This window comes from Monodon monoceros, unplaced genomic scaffold, assembly GCF_005190385.1.
Source record: "Monodon monoceros isolate NGI ecotype Baffin Bay Population unplaced genomic scaffold, NGI_Narwhal_1 Super_Scaffold_5, whole genome shotgun sequence".
Classification (NCBI taxonomy): domain Eukaryota; kingdom Metazoa; phylum Chordata; class Mammalia; order Artiodactyla; family Monodontidae; genus Monodon; species Monodon monoceros.
In genome coordinates this window covers 27,672,202-27,691,199 of record NW_021703782.1, presented here as the reverse complement: position 1 = coordinate 27,691,199, position 18,998 = coordinate 27,672,202, and the positions used below count along the sequence as shown (strand labels likewise).

Sequence of the window (18,998 nt, the reverse complement as noted above, 5' to 3'; positions counted from 1 at the left end):
CCCTGGTCAGGGAACTAAGATCCCACATGCCACGGGGCAACTAAGCCCACATGCTCTAGAGCCTACGCACTACAACTAGAGAGCCCATGCGCCACAACTAGAGAGCCACCCACATGCCACAACTAGAGAGAAGCCCGCATGCCACAATGAAGAACCTGCATGCCACAACGAAAGATCCCACATGCTGCACCAAAGATCCCGTGTGCCGCAACTAAGACCCGATGCAGCCAAATAAATAAATAAATAAATTTTTTTTTAAAAAAAACAAGAAACATACACTAAAAGGAATCAATAGTAGATTAGAAGACAGAGGAATGGATCAGCGAGCTGAAAGACAGAGTAGTGGAAATCACTGAAGCTGAACAGAAAAAAAGAAAAAAGAATAAAAAGAAATGAGGACAGTTTAAGAGACCTCTGGGAAAACCTCAAACATACTAACAATAGCATTACAGGGATCCCAGGAGAAGAGAGCAAGAAAGAGATAGAGAACATATTTGAAGACATAATAGCTGAAAACTTCCCTAACCTGGGAAAGGAAACAGACATCCAGGTTCAGAAAGTACAGAGTCCCAAACAGGATCAACTCAACAACACACTGTAATTAAAATGGCAAAAATTAAAGATAAAGAGACTATTAAAAGCAGAAAGGGAAAATCAATAAGTACAAGTGAACTCCAATAAGGCTATCAGCTTACTTTTCAGCAGAAACTCTACAGGCCAGAAGGCAGTGGCACAATATATTTAAAGTGATGAAAGGGAAAAACCTACAACCAAGAATACTCTGCCTGGCAAGGCTTTCATTCAGATTTAAAGGAGAGATCAAAAGTTTTACAGACAACAAAAAGCTAAGAGAGTTCGGCAGCACCACACCAGCTTTACAATAAATATTAAAAGGACTTCTCAGGCTTCCCTGGTGGCACAGTGGTTGAGAGTCCGCCTGCCGATGCAGGGGACACGGGTTCGTGCCCTGGTCTGGGAAGATCCCACATGCCGCGGAGCAGCTAGGCCCGTGAGCCATGGCCACTGAGCCTGCGCATCCAGAGCCTGTGCTCCGCAACGGGAGAGGCCACAACAGTGAGAGGCCCACGTACCACCAAAAAAAAAAAAAAAAGTACTTCTCCATGCAAAACAACGGCCACAACTAGAAACATGAAAATTACAAAAGGAAAAATCTCATTGGTAAAGTCAAATATACAGTAAAGGTAGCAAATCAGCCATGTATAAACATAGTAGGAAGGTTGAAAGACAAAAGCAGTAAAACCATCTATATCCACAATAAGTAGTTAAGGGATACACAAAACAAAAAGATGTAAAATATGATGTCAAAACACTAAAAATGCAGGGTTGTTAAAATGTGTTTGAGCTTAAGAGATCAACAACTTAAAATAATCATAGATAGATAGATAAGATAGCTATGTACAGTGTGGGGAATATAGTCAGTAATTATGTAATATTTTTATATGATAACAGTGTAACTAGACTTATAGTGGTGATCATTTTGAAATGTACAGAAATACCAAATCACTATGTTGTGTAATGGGAAATAACATAGTATTATAGATCAGTTATACTTCAAAATCAAACAAACTCATAGAAAAAGAGATCAGGTTTGTGGTTACCAGAGGCAGGGGGTGGGGGGAAAGGGGAATTGGATGAAAGCAATCGAAAGGTACAAACATCCAGTTATAGGATAAATAAGTACCAGGAAAACACAGGGAATATATCCAATAATTTATAATAACTATACTATAAATGGAGTAAAACTTTTAAAAATTGCAAATCACTATGTTGTACACCTGAAACTTACAGAATATTGCATATCAACTATACTTCAAAAAAAAGTTACAAAAAAAGATAAATAAGTCCTAGGAATGTAATGTACAACATGATAAATATAATTAACACTGTTATATGTTATATATGAAAGTTAAGAAAGTAAATCCTAAGATTTCTCAACACAAGAAAGAGATTTTTTTTAAAAATTTTGTATCCATATGAGATGATGGATATTCACTAAACTTATTGTGATAATCATTTCATGATGTATGTAAGCCAAATCATTATGCTGTACACCTTAAACTTACAGAGCTGTTATGTCAATTATATCACAATAAAACTGGAAGGGGAAAAAAAAAGACTCGAATGTAAGACCTGAAACCATAAAATTCCTAGAAGAAAACATAGGCAGTAACTTCACTGACATTGGTCTTAGTGATTTTTTTGTGGATTGGACTCCAAAAGCAAAGGAACCAAAAGCAAAAATAAACAATGGTGCGATATCAAACTAAAAGTTTTCCCATAGTGAAGCTTCCCCATCATCAAAATGAAAAGGTAACCTACTGATTGGAAGATATCTGTGAATCATATATCTAATAAGGAGTTAATATCCAAAATATATAACCTCATACAACTCAACATCAAAAAAACAAACAACCCAACTAAAAAATGGGCAGAGGTCCTGAACAGATATTTTTCCAAAGAAGACATACAGATGGCCAAGGGTTCATGAATTGCTCGACATGACTAATCATCAGGGCAAATCACAGCCAAATTACAGCCAAATCACAGCAAATCACAACCATAATGATGTATCATCTCATACCCGTCAGGATGGCTATTATTAAAAAAAAAAAAAAAAAAAACAAGGAATAACAAGTGTTGATGAGGATGCAGAGAAAAGGAAACCCTTGTGCACTGTTAGTGGGAATGTAAATTGATGCAGCCACTATGAAAAACACTATGGAGACTACCATATGATCCAAGAGTTCCACTTCTGGGTATTTAACTGAAGAAAAGAAAAACACTAACTTAAAAAGATATATACACTCCTATGTTCACTGCAGCATTATTTACAGTAGCCAAGATATGGAAACAACTTAAGTGTCCACTGATAGATGTATGAATAGAGAGTATGTGGTACATATATACGGTGGAATATTATTCAGCCATAAAAAAGAATGGAATCTTGCCATTTGTGACAACATACATGGACCTTGAGGACATTATGCTAAGTGAAATAAGTCAGACAGAGAAAGGCAAATACTGTTTGGTCTCACTGACATCTGAACTTATTGATATAGAGATGAGGTTGGTGGCTGCCACAGTGTGGGAGCAGGGGACTGTAACAGGCCAAATAGGTGAATGAAGTCAAAAGGTATAAGCTTCCAGTTATATAATAAATAAGTCATGGGAATATAATGTACAGCATGATGACTATAGTTAGTAATACTGTACTGCATATTTGAAAGTTGCTACGAGAACAGATCTAAAGTTCTCATCACAAGAAAATTAAAATTCTGTAACTATGTATGGTGACGAATATTAACCAGACTTATTGTGATCATTTAGCAATATATACAAATATTGAATTATTATGTTGTATACCTGAAACTAATATATGTCATTATACCTCAATTAAAAAAATGAAAACTTGGGCTTCCCTGGTGGCGCAGCGGTTGAGAGTCTGCCTGCCGATGCGGGGGACACGGGTTCGTGCCCCAGTCCGGGAAGATCCCACATGCCGCGGAGCAGCTGGGCCCGTGAGCCATGGCCACTGAGCCTGCGCATCCGGAGCCTGTGCTCCGCAATGGGAGAGGCCACAGCAGTGAGAGGCCCACATACCACAAAAAAAGAAAGAAAAGTTCACATATACTTTGATTTGGCAATCCAATTTCTAGAAATATATACTACAATTATAGTTACACATGTGCAAAATGACATGTATGTGAATATTTCTGGTAGCATTGTTTGCAACAACAAAAAAATTAATCTAAATCCATCGTGTTGCATTTACAAACTGAATAAAATGTAACTATTTAAAAGAATGGAGCAACATTCTGTGTACTATTAGGAGAGACTGCCAAGGGATATTATTAAGGAAATCCACCCTCACTATTCACTAATTCTGCATTTGTGAATTCATCTACTCAATATAATCTTCCTGTAACCCCAAAATCAATATCCACTGAACTTTTGTGTTCATTTGCGGATATACACAGAACAGCAAAAAATCTACGTCACCCTGTACACTCATTCTTAGCTGACTGAGGTCCAACAACATGTCTCTCTGCCTTCTTGTTCACTGCTCATACTATAAACAAATGTTACTCTGGGGTCTGTTTAGTGTCGTATTTTTTACATTTTTATGCTTTTTGTGGGTGACTTTGCTGTTTAAAATGGCCCTCAAGCATAGTGCTCAAGTGCTAACTAATATTACTAAACACAAGAAGGCTCTGACGCACCTTATGGAGAAAACATGTGCCTTATAGTTACAGTGGCAAGCTCTGTGGAAGACAACTTGTTAATTGTTTAATAGGTTTTTATACTTTGGGGAATTTTATATCACTTGCATGTACTACTAAATCAAAAGATACATAATTTTATAAAAGACAAAAAAAAGAAACTGGCAGATCCTGAGACAGGGCAGACTTCATGATTGATCTACCTCCATCCTATTCCCCTCATGATAGCAAAATAGCTCAGTCATTACAGGAGTCCCATTACACACCATACCACCCAAAAAGAGAGTATAGATGAGATGCTGTTGCAGCATCCCCCCAAGTAAAAGACTTCAGATGTTTTCAGGCTGTACTTGTTTAAGCTTATGTCCATCCCGTGATCATGCAAATTTTATTGCCTATTTTAAGGCAGATTGTTTTAAGCCAATCAGAGTCTACTGCAGGAGCTAGTAGTGAGATGCGTGTTCCCTGAAGTCTATATAATGGTGACTTCTGAAAGAAAATCCAGGCCCTGTTAGGAAGGAGAAAAGCAAGAACGGATGCTGGGTAGGCACCCAGCAAGGTCAACAATCCTGAAGAAGCGCTAAGAGTTGTGGAAATAAAGCATACACACATAAGACAACAGTATAAATTACAGTGCATAAGGACCAAAAGTGATCATCAAGCAATCAGGGCTTGGTAAGGAAATCTATGGATACAGCACATAAATGTACAAACAAAATCAGAGAAATGGGGTTAGGATTAAGTACAAGGAGGACTTATAATGTGATTGCTCTAAATAAACAACAACAACAAAAAAGGAACCAGCCCCAGGAGGATGTTGGAAGTCATTAAGGTAAATAGCACATCCAAATTCCTATGAAAGAAGCAAATTAGTTTAGCAGTTCTGCACCTTCAAACCTGACCAGGTAAGGGATCATAGAGCCAAACTCAAATTCTTAAATAATGCCTGACCTGAATAATTGTGTGTATGTGAAAAACAGCTGTCTCAAACTGTCTTATTGGTAGTTACCAGAGTATCAGACCCCAGATCTCAGATTATGCTAAAATAGATTAAATTTACACAAAATGTTTATATAACATATATATTCTGTATTACAAAATCAGTGTTGGGCCTCTAAAGGAAAATGAAAAAACAACAGTCCTAAAAATCTGAAAAATGAAAACCATGGGGTAAAAGGTAATAAGAAGTATAGCCAGACAGATGTAAAGTCATGCCATCTGGGGGTCCTACCCACTGGATGCCATTAACACTGACCACAGTACGAATTCCCTTCCTCTTCCCCTTCCCTCTTACCCCCAACCCCACTTCCCTTGGTATCTGTACTATTTCTAATTTTTGGAGGCCTGAAAGAAGCAAAGGAAATACACAGCCCAATTCATCACTATACTTTTGTACAGTGACATACGTAAGTCACATTCTCACCAAAACCTACCTTTTGTGATATGGAAGTGGTAATAACCCTAAGGTTTTACTTTCACAGTTCAAGAAAATGAATAGGCTAAATACTCTCACCACTCACTATCTCTTGAGAAGGTTGGAAGCAAAGATAATGGATCAATCTGGGTCCCATCAGGAGAGAGAAATCACACAGTAATTTGAATAAAGAAAATCAAATATAAACAATTAGTCACTATAACAGGAGACTAGAGTAACCAGGGATTAGCTAGTCAAAAGTAAAAAAAAAAAAAAACAAAAACTAAAGAATATAGGAATAGCAGATATAAAGAGGACCCACTACCTTTTAGTGCTAGAATTCAGCACCCAAGGAAGAGCACCCCCTTTCACCTTACCCACCATGCACGCAGTAAGATCTAGATCTTGTTGGAGAGGGCACAGCCATGGCTCACTGAATGACAGTGAAGTGTCTATGGGTGCTGTGCTGGTAGAACACAAAAGGTGGAAATCCACCTTTTGTAACTTGCCAGATACCTACCCTGTAGGGTGCCACGGTCACAAGGAGGTGTCTCACCAGAGGCACTCTGTTACAAAATCACCTGAGGGGAATGATGGGTTAAGTTGCTGGCAACTGGGTGCTGCTGGCCGTAGTGCACAATAGGACTGGGCACTAAAAAAGCCACACATGCCCAGGAGCCTGCCAGAGGAGCCACAAGTCCAAGGAGCTGGGCAGTGGGGGAGCCGTGCTCTGGAGGAACCACTCAAGCTACAGGAGCTGGGCACTGGGGAAGCCATGTGGGCTGCAGGAGCCAGAAGTACTTGTCCTGACAGTACGTAAAATATCACACTGGTCTCCTACTTGAACATTATGCTGATTGCATCTGATGAACAGGAAATAACAAGTACTCTAGATGCCTTATTAACACACATGCCAATAAGTGGGTGAGAGATAAACCCCACAAAAGTTCATGGGTCCCCCACCTCAGTGAAGTAAATGGGGTTTAATAGTTTGAAGCAAAAGTTAGCAAACTTCTTCTATAAATATCCATATAGTTCAAGAAATGAATAGGCTAAATACTCTCACCACTCACTTTGTAGGTAGTCCACTGGCTACCTACAAAAGGTAGGTTTTGGTGAGAATATGACTTATGTATGTCACTGTACAAAATATTTTAGGCTTTAGGGATTCTGTCACATATTCTTTTTGGGTTTTTTTTCAAACACTTAAAAATATAAAACACATTCTTAGCTCACAGGTCACACAAAAACAGGTAGCAGGCCGAATCAGACCCACAGGCCATAGTTTGCTGATTCTTGATCTGGAGCATGTCGAGGTATCCTCTACAGGGTGAAATATAAGTTTCTCTACCTTGCATCACCTACCATGAAAAGAATCACAATGGTGGGATAATTTTTTTGAATTCTGGAGGCAACATATATCACATTCACATGTACTATTTTGACCCGTCTATAGAGTCAAGGGTAAGCTGCCTGCTTTGAGTGGGAGCAGAGCAAGAGAAGGCTCTGAAGCTAGATCCTTCAAGAATACAGATCTGCTCATTTACCAGGCAAAAAACCCCAACCATCTAAGGCTCTGGCTGAGGGCAAAGGAAATAAGGGAATAAGTTGTGGAAAGAAGTCACAGATATCAATTATAGCCCTGTGGTCAACTAGAGGAAAAGGATTGTAAGTAGTTTTGCATATTTTCTATTTGCTTATTATATGTGTGTGTGTGTGTGTGTGTGTATATATATATATATATATATATATATACTCACATGTACACATATGTTAGAAAATTTCCTTCTCTTTCCTTCCCATTTTTATCTTATGTACAAGTTGTTAGAAGTTAGCTTTACAATTTTGTCTTTAAGCAACAGAACATTCAGTGGGACTACTGCTGATTTTGAAAAGTAATATAGTAAGCAATTAATACAATGACTCTTGGGATTGTGCATTTGCTCATTTGGGGAGAGAGTAAAATTTGTTCACTTGTAAGGATAGCTTTACCTTGTTGGGTAGAAATACAGTTGTTTTGTTGTTATACAGCCAAAACAACAGGCCTTAATAAATTTTAAAAGCACATGTTCTGGGGGACTTCCTTGGTGGTCCAGTGGCTAAGACTCCACATTCCCAATGAAGGGGGCCCAGGTTCAAACGCCAGTCAGGGAACTAGATCCCACATGCCACAACTAAGAGTTCGCATGCCGCAACTAAAACGTGGCGCAGCCAAATAAATAAATAAATACTTAACAAAAAAAAAGCACATGTTCTGACCACAATGGACTTAAATTTAGAAATCAATAACAAAAATGTATGAAATCCTAAAATATTTGGAAATTAGGCCTACACTTCTAAATAACCAGTGGGTCCAAAAAAGAAATCACAAAGGAAATTAGAAAATATCTTGAGCTGAGAACAAAAACACAGCATATCAAAATTTGGGGGATGCAGCCTAAGCAGTGCTTAAAGAGAAACTTGTAACTGAACAGGTGTATTAGAAAAAAAATAAAGGTCTCAAATCAATAACTTAAGCTTCTACCTTAAGAAACTAGAAAAAGAACATCAAACTAAACCTAAAGCAAGCAGAAGGAAAGAAATAATAAAGATCAGAGTGAAAATCAATGAAATAGAACACAGAAAAACAACAGGTAAAATCAATGAAACAAAAAGTTGGTTCTTTTTGGATTTGAAAAGATCAAAACCAATAAACCTTTAGCTTCACCAGCAGTCCCCAACCTTTCTGGCACCAGGGACCAGTTCTGTGGAAGGCAATTTTTCCACAGACCAGGTGAGGGGGGGTGGTTTCAGGGTGATTCAAGCACATTACATTTATTGTGCACTTTATTTCTATTATTATTACATTATAATATATAATGAATTAATTATACAATTCACCATAATGCAGAATCAGTGGGAGCCCTGAGCTTCTTTTCACTTGCCACTCACTGCTAGTGTTTTAATGTGTCTGCAAGCAATTGATTTATTATGGTCTCTGTGCAGTCAAACCTCTCTGCTAATGATAATCTGTATTTGCAGCCACTCCCCAGTGCTCGCATCACTGCCTCAGCTCCTCCTCAGATCATCAAGAATCAGATTCTCATAAGGACTGCGCAACCTAGATCCCTCACATGCACAGTTCACAGTAGGGTTTGCACTCCTATGAGAATCTAATGCTGCTGCTGATCTGACAGAAGGTGGAGCTCAGGTGGTAATGCAAGCGATGGGGAGCAGCTGTAAATACAGATGAAGCTTAACTCTCATGTCCGCTGCTCACCTCCTGCCGTGTGGCCCAGTTTCTAACAGGCCACAGACTGCTACTGTGCGTCGGGCACACAAAGTTCCATTTGGTAACAAAAGAGTAAATGTTTTCCCCGTAAGATCAGGAACAAGAATGTCCACTCTCCTCACTTCTGTTCAGCAATGTATTGGAGATTCTAGGAAAAAAAAAAACCTAAAGGCATCCAGATACAAAGAAGTAAAATTGTCTGTATTCACAGTGACATGATACTGTATGTAGAAAATTCTAAGGAATTCACAAAAAACCTTACAGTAATAATCAAATAAGGTTGCAGGATACAAGATAAATATACAAAAATCAATTGTATTTTTACATACTGATGAACAATCCAAAAACGAAATTTGAAAAATAATTTTACAATAGTACAAAAAAATGAAATACTTCAAAATAAAGTTAACGAAAGTAGGGCAAGACGTGTACACTGAAAATTACAAAACATTGCTAAGAGAAATTAAATATCTTAAACAGAAAGACATTCCATGTTCATGTTAAGATGGCAATGGCAATTCTCCCCCAAACAGATCTCCAGATTCTATGCAATTTCTATCAAAATCCATCACAGTAGGCTTTTTGCAAAAAATGACAAGCTGATGCTAAAATTTATATGGAAATGTAAGGAAACCAGAATAGCCAAAACAATTTTGAAAAAGAAGAAAAACATCGGAAGACTTATACTACCCAATTTCAAAGTTTACTACAAAGATACCATATAATAAAGACAGTGTGGTGCTGGTGTAATAAGAGGCATAAAGATCACTCAAACAGAAATGAGAGTCTCGAAATAATTTATGGTCACTTGATTTTTTTTTTTTTTTTTTTTTTGCGGTACGCGGGCCTCTCACTGCTGTGGCCTCTCCCGTTGCGGAGCACAGGCTCCGGACGCACAGGCTCAGTGGCCACGGCTCACGGGCCCAGCCGCTCCGCGGCATGTGGGATCTTCCCGGACCGGGGCACGAACCCGTGTCCCCTGCATCGGCAGGTGGACTCCCAACCACTGCGCCACCAGGGAAGCCCTGGTCACTTGATTTTTAACAAAGGTGCCAAGGCAATTAAAAGGGGAAAGGTCCTTTCTTTTTTCTGAACACATAGTGCTAGAACAACTGGATATTCATATACAAAAAAAGATGAATTTGAACTCATACCTCATACCATACACAAAAGTTAACAGAAATTTATCATAAACCTAAAGAATGATCCAAAAAAAAAAAACTGATAAACTGGACTTCCTCAAAATAAAAACTTTTGTATTTCAAAAGATACCATGGATAAAATGAAAAAACAGATAACAAGCTGGGTAAAAAAATATATTTACTGAAATAACTTATAAAACATATATCTGATAATGGACTTGTACTCAGAATATACAAAGAATGCCTACAGCCAGTAAGAAGGCAAACCCAGTGCAAAAAATGGACAAAAGATTTCAGTAGACATTTCAAAGACAACATAGCAACAGTTAATAAGAACATGAAAATATGTTCAACATCATTAGCCAATGGGGAAATGCAAATTAAAACCAATATGAGATACTACTTCATAGTAAAATGGCTATAAAAAAGACACAATAACAAGTGAAGATATAGAAAAATTGAAACCCTCATACACTGCTTGTGGGAATTTGATATGATACACCCATACTGGAAAACAGTTTGGCAATTTCTTAAAAAGTTAAAACATGAACTTACTATACAACCCAGTAATTCCTTCATAGGTATCTGTCCAAGAAAAATGAAAACATATGTCCACACAAAGACTTGCACATGAATGCTCACAGCAGCATTATTCATAATAGCCAAAAAGTAAAAACAACTGAAATGTCCATCAACTGATGAATGGATAAACAAAATGTGGTATAATCATACAATGGTTATTCGTCAATAAATAAGAACAAATTACTGATACATGCTACAACATGGATGAATCTCAAAAACTTTATACTAAATGAAGCCAAGCACAAGACAGCACTTATTCTATACATCCATTTATAGGAAATGTCCAGAAAAAGTTAATCAACAGAGACAGAAAGCAAATCAATGGTTGCCTGAAGCTGAAAGCCAGCGCCAGGTTTGAGTACAAAACTCGCATGGGCAAACTTGTTAAGGTGATGCAAAACTTCTAAAACTGAACTGTGGTGATCACTGCACAATCCCCCAAATGTACTAAATTTACTAAAAATCACTTAATTATTTAGAAAATGAGGATATAGTTTCCAAAAGGTGATTTCCATATGAACTCTACCTTCCTGTAACTAGAGAAAGGTACCAGGAAGATTATAGATGTTCCCATATTAGAGATCTTAACAGAGATCTACACATGCAGCAGAGTTTATGAAGAGCCTAAGAGAATGTACCAGATAACTTTGCAAAGCCTCTTCCAAAATCAGTCCAAAAAAAAAAGTCTGATATTTAGTAGAAATGCTCAAGATTTGCCTTGTTATCTAAATTTTCTGATGAAATTTTTAAACTTTTTCCTTCTCTACTTCTACTGCATTCTTATTAAAAGACTGCAAAGTCAGTGCACTTTCCCTATAGGTGTTTTTTCATATTAAAAATCAGTCATTCAAGATCTATGAACAAAAAGAGAGAATGTACATACCCCAGCCTAAAATAAAATTTAATAAATCCATTTAAGGGAGGGGGATCAAGATGGCGGAATAAGAGGACATGGAGCTCACATCTACGTGTGGAATAATTCTCAAGGAAAACTAACTGCAAACTGGCAGAAGAAATCCTATTAAATCAAGGCTGTAATAAAGATACATACATAATTGGGCAGGACAGAAAGAAAAGCATCAGTTGGACCTGTGCCCCTAGGATGGGACTAAGAGGGAAATGGAGATGGCATGGTCAGGCACTTACCCTGGGGAGTGAGTGGGACCTATGCAGAGGAGACAAACCCCCTTGGCTGACTGGAGAACTGCTGGGACAGACAGAAAGACTGGAGAAGCCAAGACTCCACTAGTAAGAGGTACATGGGTGCTGGCTCGCCACCAGACAGGGAGGAGAGAGGTCTGCCCTAGCGGCTGCTTCCTTGCCACACTCCCCACTCCACACCAATCCCATGCTTGGCATGGGATCTAGGGTAGCCAGGACCTGGGGAAAGACTCGATCTAGGGACACAGAGGAGACATGGGGGCCTAAGGTGTGGTCCAGGTGAGGCAGCAGTGGCCATTGTTGATGCTTACTCAAACAGCACCACAGAAGCAGCCCAGACTTCTGAAAGACATGCCACTGCTTCCCCCAACCACCAAACCGTGCTCCCCAGTCCCAGCTCAGTGAATGCTCCGGCCCTGCCCACTCCACGCCACACAACAACCTAGCACTAGATCTGGGACAACCACAACAGGGGAAAAGACACACCTTGAGCTGCGTCTGAGCAGAGCTGCAGATGCCTACAAAGGCAGAACATCAGGTCTTTGTAAGCACACAAGTCCCATTTGCTATAGTACTCCCCTCCTTTGAGGCAAAGGCCCCAGTGCAGGGAGAAGGAAAAACACACACTTAAAGAAAACAGAGCCAGCTTCAGTCCGACATTCAGGGCATCCTCTTCAGCAACCTGGGAGCAGAAGCTGCCCCTTACAGGGTGGCTACAGCCACTGAGCAGAGAGCAAGTCCTGCCTTACACCCTACACAGACTCTAGCTCCCCAATCATCAGCCACACCCCCTACCAAAGTGATAGCAGCCAGCACACTCTGAGGAAAAACATGACTGGCATCCACATCAAATTCAGCCCTAACACCAGAGGCACTGGGCACACGCAGTCTACACCGGGATGTCCCCACATAAGAACACTCCTTCAAGACCACAAGATATAACTGTTTCACCTAAATTCATAGAAACAGAGGAAGTTACATAAGATAAAAAGGCAGAGAAACTACCCTCAGTTGAAAGAGCAAGAGAAAACCCCTGAAAAAATAAATAATGAAGCATAGATAATCAGCCTACCAGACAATAAATTCAAAACATTGGTAATAAAAATGCTAACTGAATTCGGGAAGAGAATTGATCTCATCACAGATCATTTTAACAAGAAACTAGAAAATATAAAGAAGACCCTATCAAAAACAGTTCAACTTCTGAGATTAAAAAGCACTCTAGAAGCAATGGATAGCAGACCAAATGACACAGAAAAACACATAGTGATCTGGAAGATGAAAATAATAGAAATCACCCAATCAGAACAGCAAACAGAAACACAAATGTAGACCTTTTAGAATATGTTTGAATTTAAATGACTATTAGTTTAAAGCAAGTAGATATAATTATGGGTCAACATATATGAACCCCATGGTAACCACAAATCAAAAACCTATGATAGATACACAAAAACCAAATAGAAAGGAACCCAAGCATAGGAGAAAAGAAAATCATCAAACCACAATGGGAGAAAAGAAAAAAAGAAGAAGAAATGAACAAGGAAGAACTACAAAAAACAAAAAAACAAAAACAAAAAACTGGTAAACAAGGAATAAAGTGGCAGTAAGTACATATCTATCAACAATTACTTTACATGTCAATTGGACTAAATGCTCCAATCAAATGACATAAGGTGGCTGATTGGATAAAAAAAACAAGACCCATCTATAAGCTGCTTACAAGAGACTCACTTCAGAGTCACACACAGACTGAAAGTGAGGGGATGGAAAAAGATATTTTATACAAACAGAAACAACAAGAAACTGGGGGTAGCAATACTCATATCAGACAAAATACTAGACTTTAAAACAAAGGCTATAATGAAAGACAAAGAAGGGCATTATATAACCCTCCTACATTGTTGGTGGGAATGTAAATTGGTACAGCTACTACGGAGAACAGTATGGAGGCTCCTTAAAAAACTAAAAATAGAGCTACCATATGACCCAGCAATCCCACTCCTGGGCATATATCGAGAGAAAACCATAATTCGAAAGGATGCATGCACCCCAATGTTCACTGCGGCACTATTTACAACAGCCAGGACATGGAAGCAACCTAAATGTCCATCAATAGAGGAATGGATAAAGAAGATGTGGTGCATATATACAATGGAATATTACTCAGCCATTAAAAAGGGACGAGGGACTTCCCTGTTGGTCCAGTGGTTAAGACTCCACGCTCCCAATGCAGGGGGCCCGGGTTCGATCCCTGGTCAGGGAACTAGATCCCACATGCTGCAACTAAGAGCCCCCATGCCACAATTAAAAGATTCCCCATGCCGCAACTAAAGACCCCAATGCTGCAACAAAGATCACACACGCGGCAATGAAGATCCTGCGTGCCGTGACTAAGACCTGGCACAGCCAAATAAATAAATAAATAATATAATAAAATAAATAAAAAGGAACGAAATAATGCCATTTGCAGAGACATGGATGGAGCCAGATACTGTCATACAGAGTGAAGTCAGTCAGAAAGAGAAAGACAAATATTGTATAATATTGCTTATATGTGGAATTTAGAAAAATGGTTCAGATGAACTTATTTGCAAAGCAGAAATAGAGTCATGGATTAGAAAATAAACTTATGGTTACTAAGGGTGGACAAGGGGGTGGGATGAACTGGGAGCATGGGATTGACATAAACATACTACTATTTATAAAATAGATAACTAATGAGAACCTACTGTATAGCACAGGGAACTCTACTCAGTGCTCTGTGGTGACCTAAATGGGAAGGAAACCTAAAAAAGAGTGGATATATGTATATGTATAACTGATTCACTTTGCTGTACACTTTGCTTTACAACATTGTAAAGCAACTATACTACAATAAAATAATTTTTTTAAAGGGGCATTATATAATGATAAAGGGATCAGTACAAGAAGAGGATATTATACTTGTTAACATACATGCACCCAATACAGGAACACCTAAATAATCAATTTTTATTTATTCCAGGGTCACAAGGATGGCTCAACATACACAAATCAGTCAATATGATACACCACATTAACAAAAGACAAGACAAAAACCAAATGATCATCTCAATAGATGCTGAAAAAGCATTTGACAAAATTCAACATCCATTCATGATAAAAACCCTCATCAGGGCTTCCCTGGTGGCACAGTGGTTGAGAGTCCGCCTGCCGATGCAGGGGACGCGGGCTCGTGCCCTGGTCCGGGAGGACCCCGCATGCAGCGGAGCGGCTGGGCCCGTGAGCCATGGCCACTGAGCCTGTGCGTCCGGAGCCTGTGCTCCGCAATGGGAGAGGCCACAACAGTGAGAGGCCTACGTACCGCAAAAACAAACAAACAAAAAAAACCCTCATCAAAGTGAGTATGGAGGGAACATATCTCAACATAATAAAGGACATTTACAACAAATCCACAGCCAACATAATACTCAACAGTGAAAAGGTGAAACCCTGCTAAATTCAGGAATAAGACAAAGATGCCCACTCTCGTCACTTCTACTGGAAGTCCTAGCCACAGCAACAAGACAAGAAAAAGAAATAAAATGTATCTAAATTGGAAGGGAAGAGGTAAAACTGTCTCTGTTTGCTGATGACATGATACTCTATATAAAGAGCCCTATATAAACTTTCCACCGAAAACTATTAGAATAAATGAAACCAGCAAGATTGTAAGATACAAGATACAGGTTTAACCCTCCTGGACTTCAGACTATACTACAAAGCTACAGTAATGAAAACAGCATGGTACTGTCACAAAAACAGACACATGATCAATGGAACAGAATACAGAGCCCATGCACCAATGGTCAATTACTCTATGACAAAGGAGGCAAGAATATACAATAGAGAAAAAACAGTGTCTTCAACCAGTCGTGCTGGAAGAACTGGAAAGCCATAGGTAAAACAATGAGATAAGAATATTCCCTCACACAATATACAAAAATAAACTCAAAATGGTTTAAACACCTAAACGTAAGACCCGAAACCATAAAACTCCTAAAAGAGAACATAGGTGGAACATTTTTACATAAGTTGCAACAATATTTTCTTGGATCAGTCTTCTAGGGCAAATAAATAAAAGCAAAAATAAACAAATGGGGCCTAATTAAACTTTAAAGCTGTTGCACTGCAAAGGAAACCATCGACAAAATAAAAACACAACCTACAGAATGGAAGAAAATACTTGCAAATGATGCAACTGACAAGGGGTTAATATCCAAAATGTACAAAGAGCTCTTACCACTCAACATCAAAAAACAACCTGGGCTTCCCTGGTGGCACAGTGGTTAAGAATCCGCCTGCCAATGCAGGGGACACGAGTTCAAGCCCTGGTCCAGAAAGATCCCACATGCCACAGAGCAACTAAGCCCGTGCGCCACAACTACTGAGCCTATGCTCTAGAGCCCACTAGCCACAACCACTGAAGCCCGCGCGCCTAGAGCCTGTGCTCCGCAACAAGAGAAGCCACCACAATGAGAAGCCCGCTCACCACGACGAAGAGTAGCCCCCACTCACAGCAACTAGAGAAAGCCTGCACGCAGCAACAAAGACCCGATGCAGCCAAAAGTAAATAAACTAAATAAATTAAAAAAAAAAAAAAACCAACAACCCAATCAAAATATGGGCAGAAGACCTGAATAGACATCTTTCTAAAGAAGACATACAGATGGCTAACAGGCACATGAAAAAATGCTGAACATTGCTAATTATTAGAAAAATGCAAATCAAAACCACAATGAGGTATCACCTCACACCTGTCAGAATGGCTATCATCAAAAAGTCTACAAATAACAAATGTTGCCAGGGATGTAGAGAAAAGGGAACCCTCCTACACTGTTGGTGGGAATGTAAATTGGTGTAACCACTATGAAAAACAGTATGGAGGCTCCTTAAAAAACTAAAAATAGAACTACCATATGATCCACTCCTGTGTACGGTCTCTGGAAAAAATGAAAACACTAATTCGAAAAGATACATCCACCCCAATGTTCACAGCAGCACTATTTACAATAGCCGAGATATGAAAGCAAGCCAAGTGCCCATCAACAGATGACTGGATTAAGATGTGTAGTATATATATGCAATACATTAGCCATAAAAATGAATGAAATACTGCCATTTGCAGCAACATGGATGGACTTAGAGAATATTATGCTTAGTGAAATAAGTGAAACAGAGAAAGACAAATACTGTATAGTATCACGTGTACATGGAATATAAAATATAATACAAATGAAGGTATATTCAATAAAAGAAACATGCACAGATGTAGAAAACAAACTTGTGGGTACCAAAGGGGAAAGGAAAGGGGGGGAGGGCCAAACTAGGGGTATGGGATTAACAGATACAAACTACTATATATAAAATAGATGAGCAACAAGGATACACTGTATAGCACATGGAATTATACCCATCATCTTGTAATAATCTATAATGGAGTATAATCTGCAAAAATACTGTACCACTATGCTGCACACCTGAAACTAACACAATATTGGTAAATCGAGTATACTGCAATTAAAAAAATAATAATAATCCATTTGGTGCTGATTTCCAGCCTGACTTGAGGCTCCGCCACTACCAACCTGGAACTGCCACAGATGTGAGATTTCCTCAGCTGTCACTGTGGCCTGGATAATCAATCCAACTTTCTATTGGCTAGGCTAGCCTCCCTGTAACTGGTTTTCATAAATACAAAATTTGTATAATTGTTACTGGAACTACTTGCTGAAATATGGAACTTGTTAAAAGTACCATTTAAAATGTACATGCACAGTTTCACATACAAGCAGCAGCACATCTTTCACATCCAGCCAATCAATCAAGTTAATGCTTCGTATTAGAGAACGGAACAAAAAATGCAGATATTCCACTACAGAGTTTGCCTTTCTTTTCTGGGGCCTTAGTAAACGTTTTTCAAGAAATCAAGAGGTATATGACTAAATAATGAAAAGAATGAATTAAAATGTATAATATACCAAGGTATAATTTAGCTCAACTCTAAAGAAGCAGGAACTAACTTTTACTCTGGGGGAAAGAGGCCTTTGATATAACTAGGAAAAGCAAATTCTTTTTTGATGCAGTCTTTCTTGTACACGTATATGAGTAATGTATATGAGGGCTTATTTCCCTGTGAATCTGGCACAGTACATTAGATTGAAACATCAATTTGATTTAAGCTTAATGGATTAAGTCACAATGAATATATTTTTATATAAGTTTATGTATAAATGACCCCAATACACAGTGTGAATTCTATCATTTGTAACAACCTTTCCACCTCTCATGAGGGGAGTAATGAAAATCTGTTCTGAGCTGCACATCACTAAAGGTGAGTGACATCCAGAAAGAACTGAAGTTGGGTGGTCCAAAAGTGCCTGCTCATCTGATAAATAACTCAGTAACATCTCAGTTAAGATGCATTAAATGGGACACAGGTTAGAATGAAACCAGGTGCCCGGGAGCTTTCCAACTATTTCAGATTAGGACAAACGTAGAGGCACATACAGGTCTTTGCTGAAAATTCCTTGGCCTTTATTTGACATTCTGGTCCCAAATTGCTGATGTTTTAAAAACTCCAAATCTTTTTCCCCCTCCCGACTTTTCTAGCCCATACAACATGACCACAGAGGGTTCATGGTTGTAAACGCGCCCACGTAAAAAAATTCGAAAAAAGCAAGCTAAACAAACACAACCCCCGACCCCCCCCAAAAATAACCTCTCAAAGGCTTTGGACGCTATTTGGCCTTTCATTCAAAAAAAGTGAGTTAGTGCGAGAGATGATCGCCCACCAGAACCCTCCTCCCCTCACAGCATGAAAAGCCCGCAGAGTACGAGGGGTAACAGCCCGCCCCGGGCTCCTCTAATTGGCCTCCCTCTCCCAGCGCCCTGAGGAAGGGGGGCGGTGCGGAGAGCATGTGGCCAGCTGTAAAGGGTGATGAATTTTAAAAGGCGAGATTTTCACATCTCCCACGGATCCAGGGCGAAGAAATTCACCTTTGCTCCTGTCCTTTTAAGAAGACATAGCTAACCTAGGCTCAATGAACAGAGAGAAGCAAAACGCCAGCCCCCAGCTCCCACCGCTCTGGGGAACTCCCTTCCTTGAGACCCCACCCCCACCCCCACCCCACCCCCCCCCCCCACCCCCCCCCCACCCCCCAACA

At 39.3% G+C, this 18,998-nt stretch overlaps 1 protein-coding gene across 4 annotated transcripts in view; it reads right to left on the bottom strand.

Moving 5' to 3' along the window:
* FANCC (FA complementation group C) overlaps positions 1 to 18,998 on the bottom strand; it is a 263,659-nt gene that overhangs the window by 243,769 nt on the left and 892 nt on the right. The window lies entirely within an intron of this gene.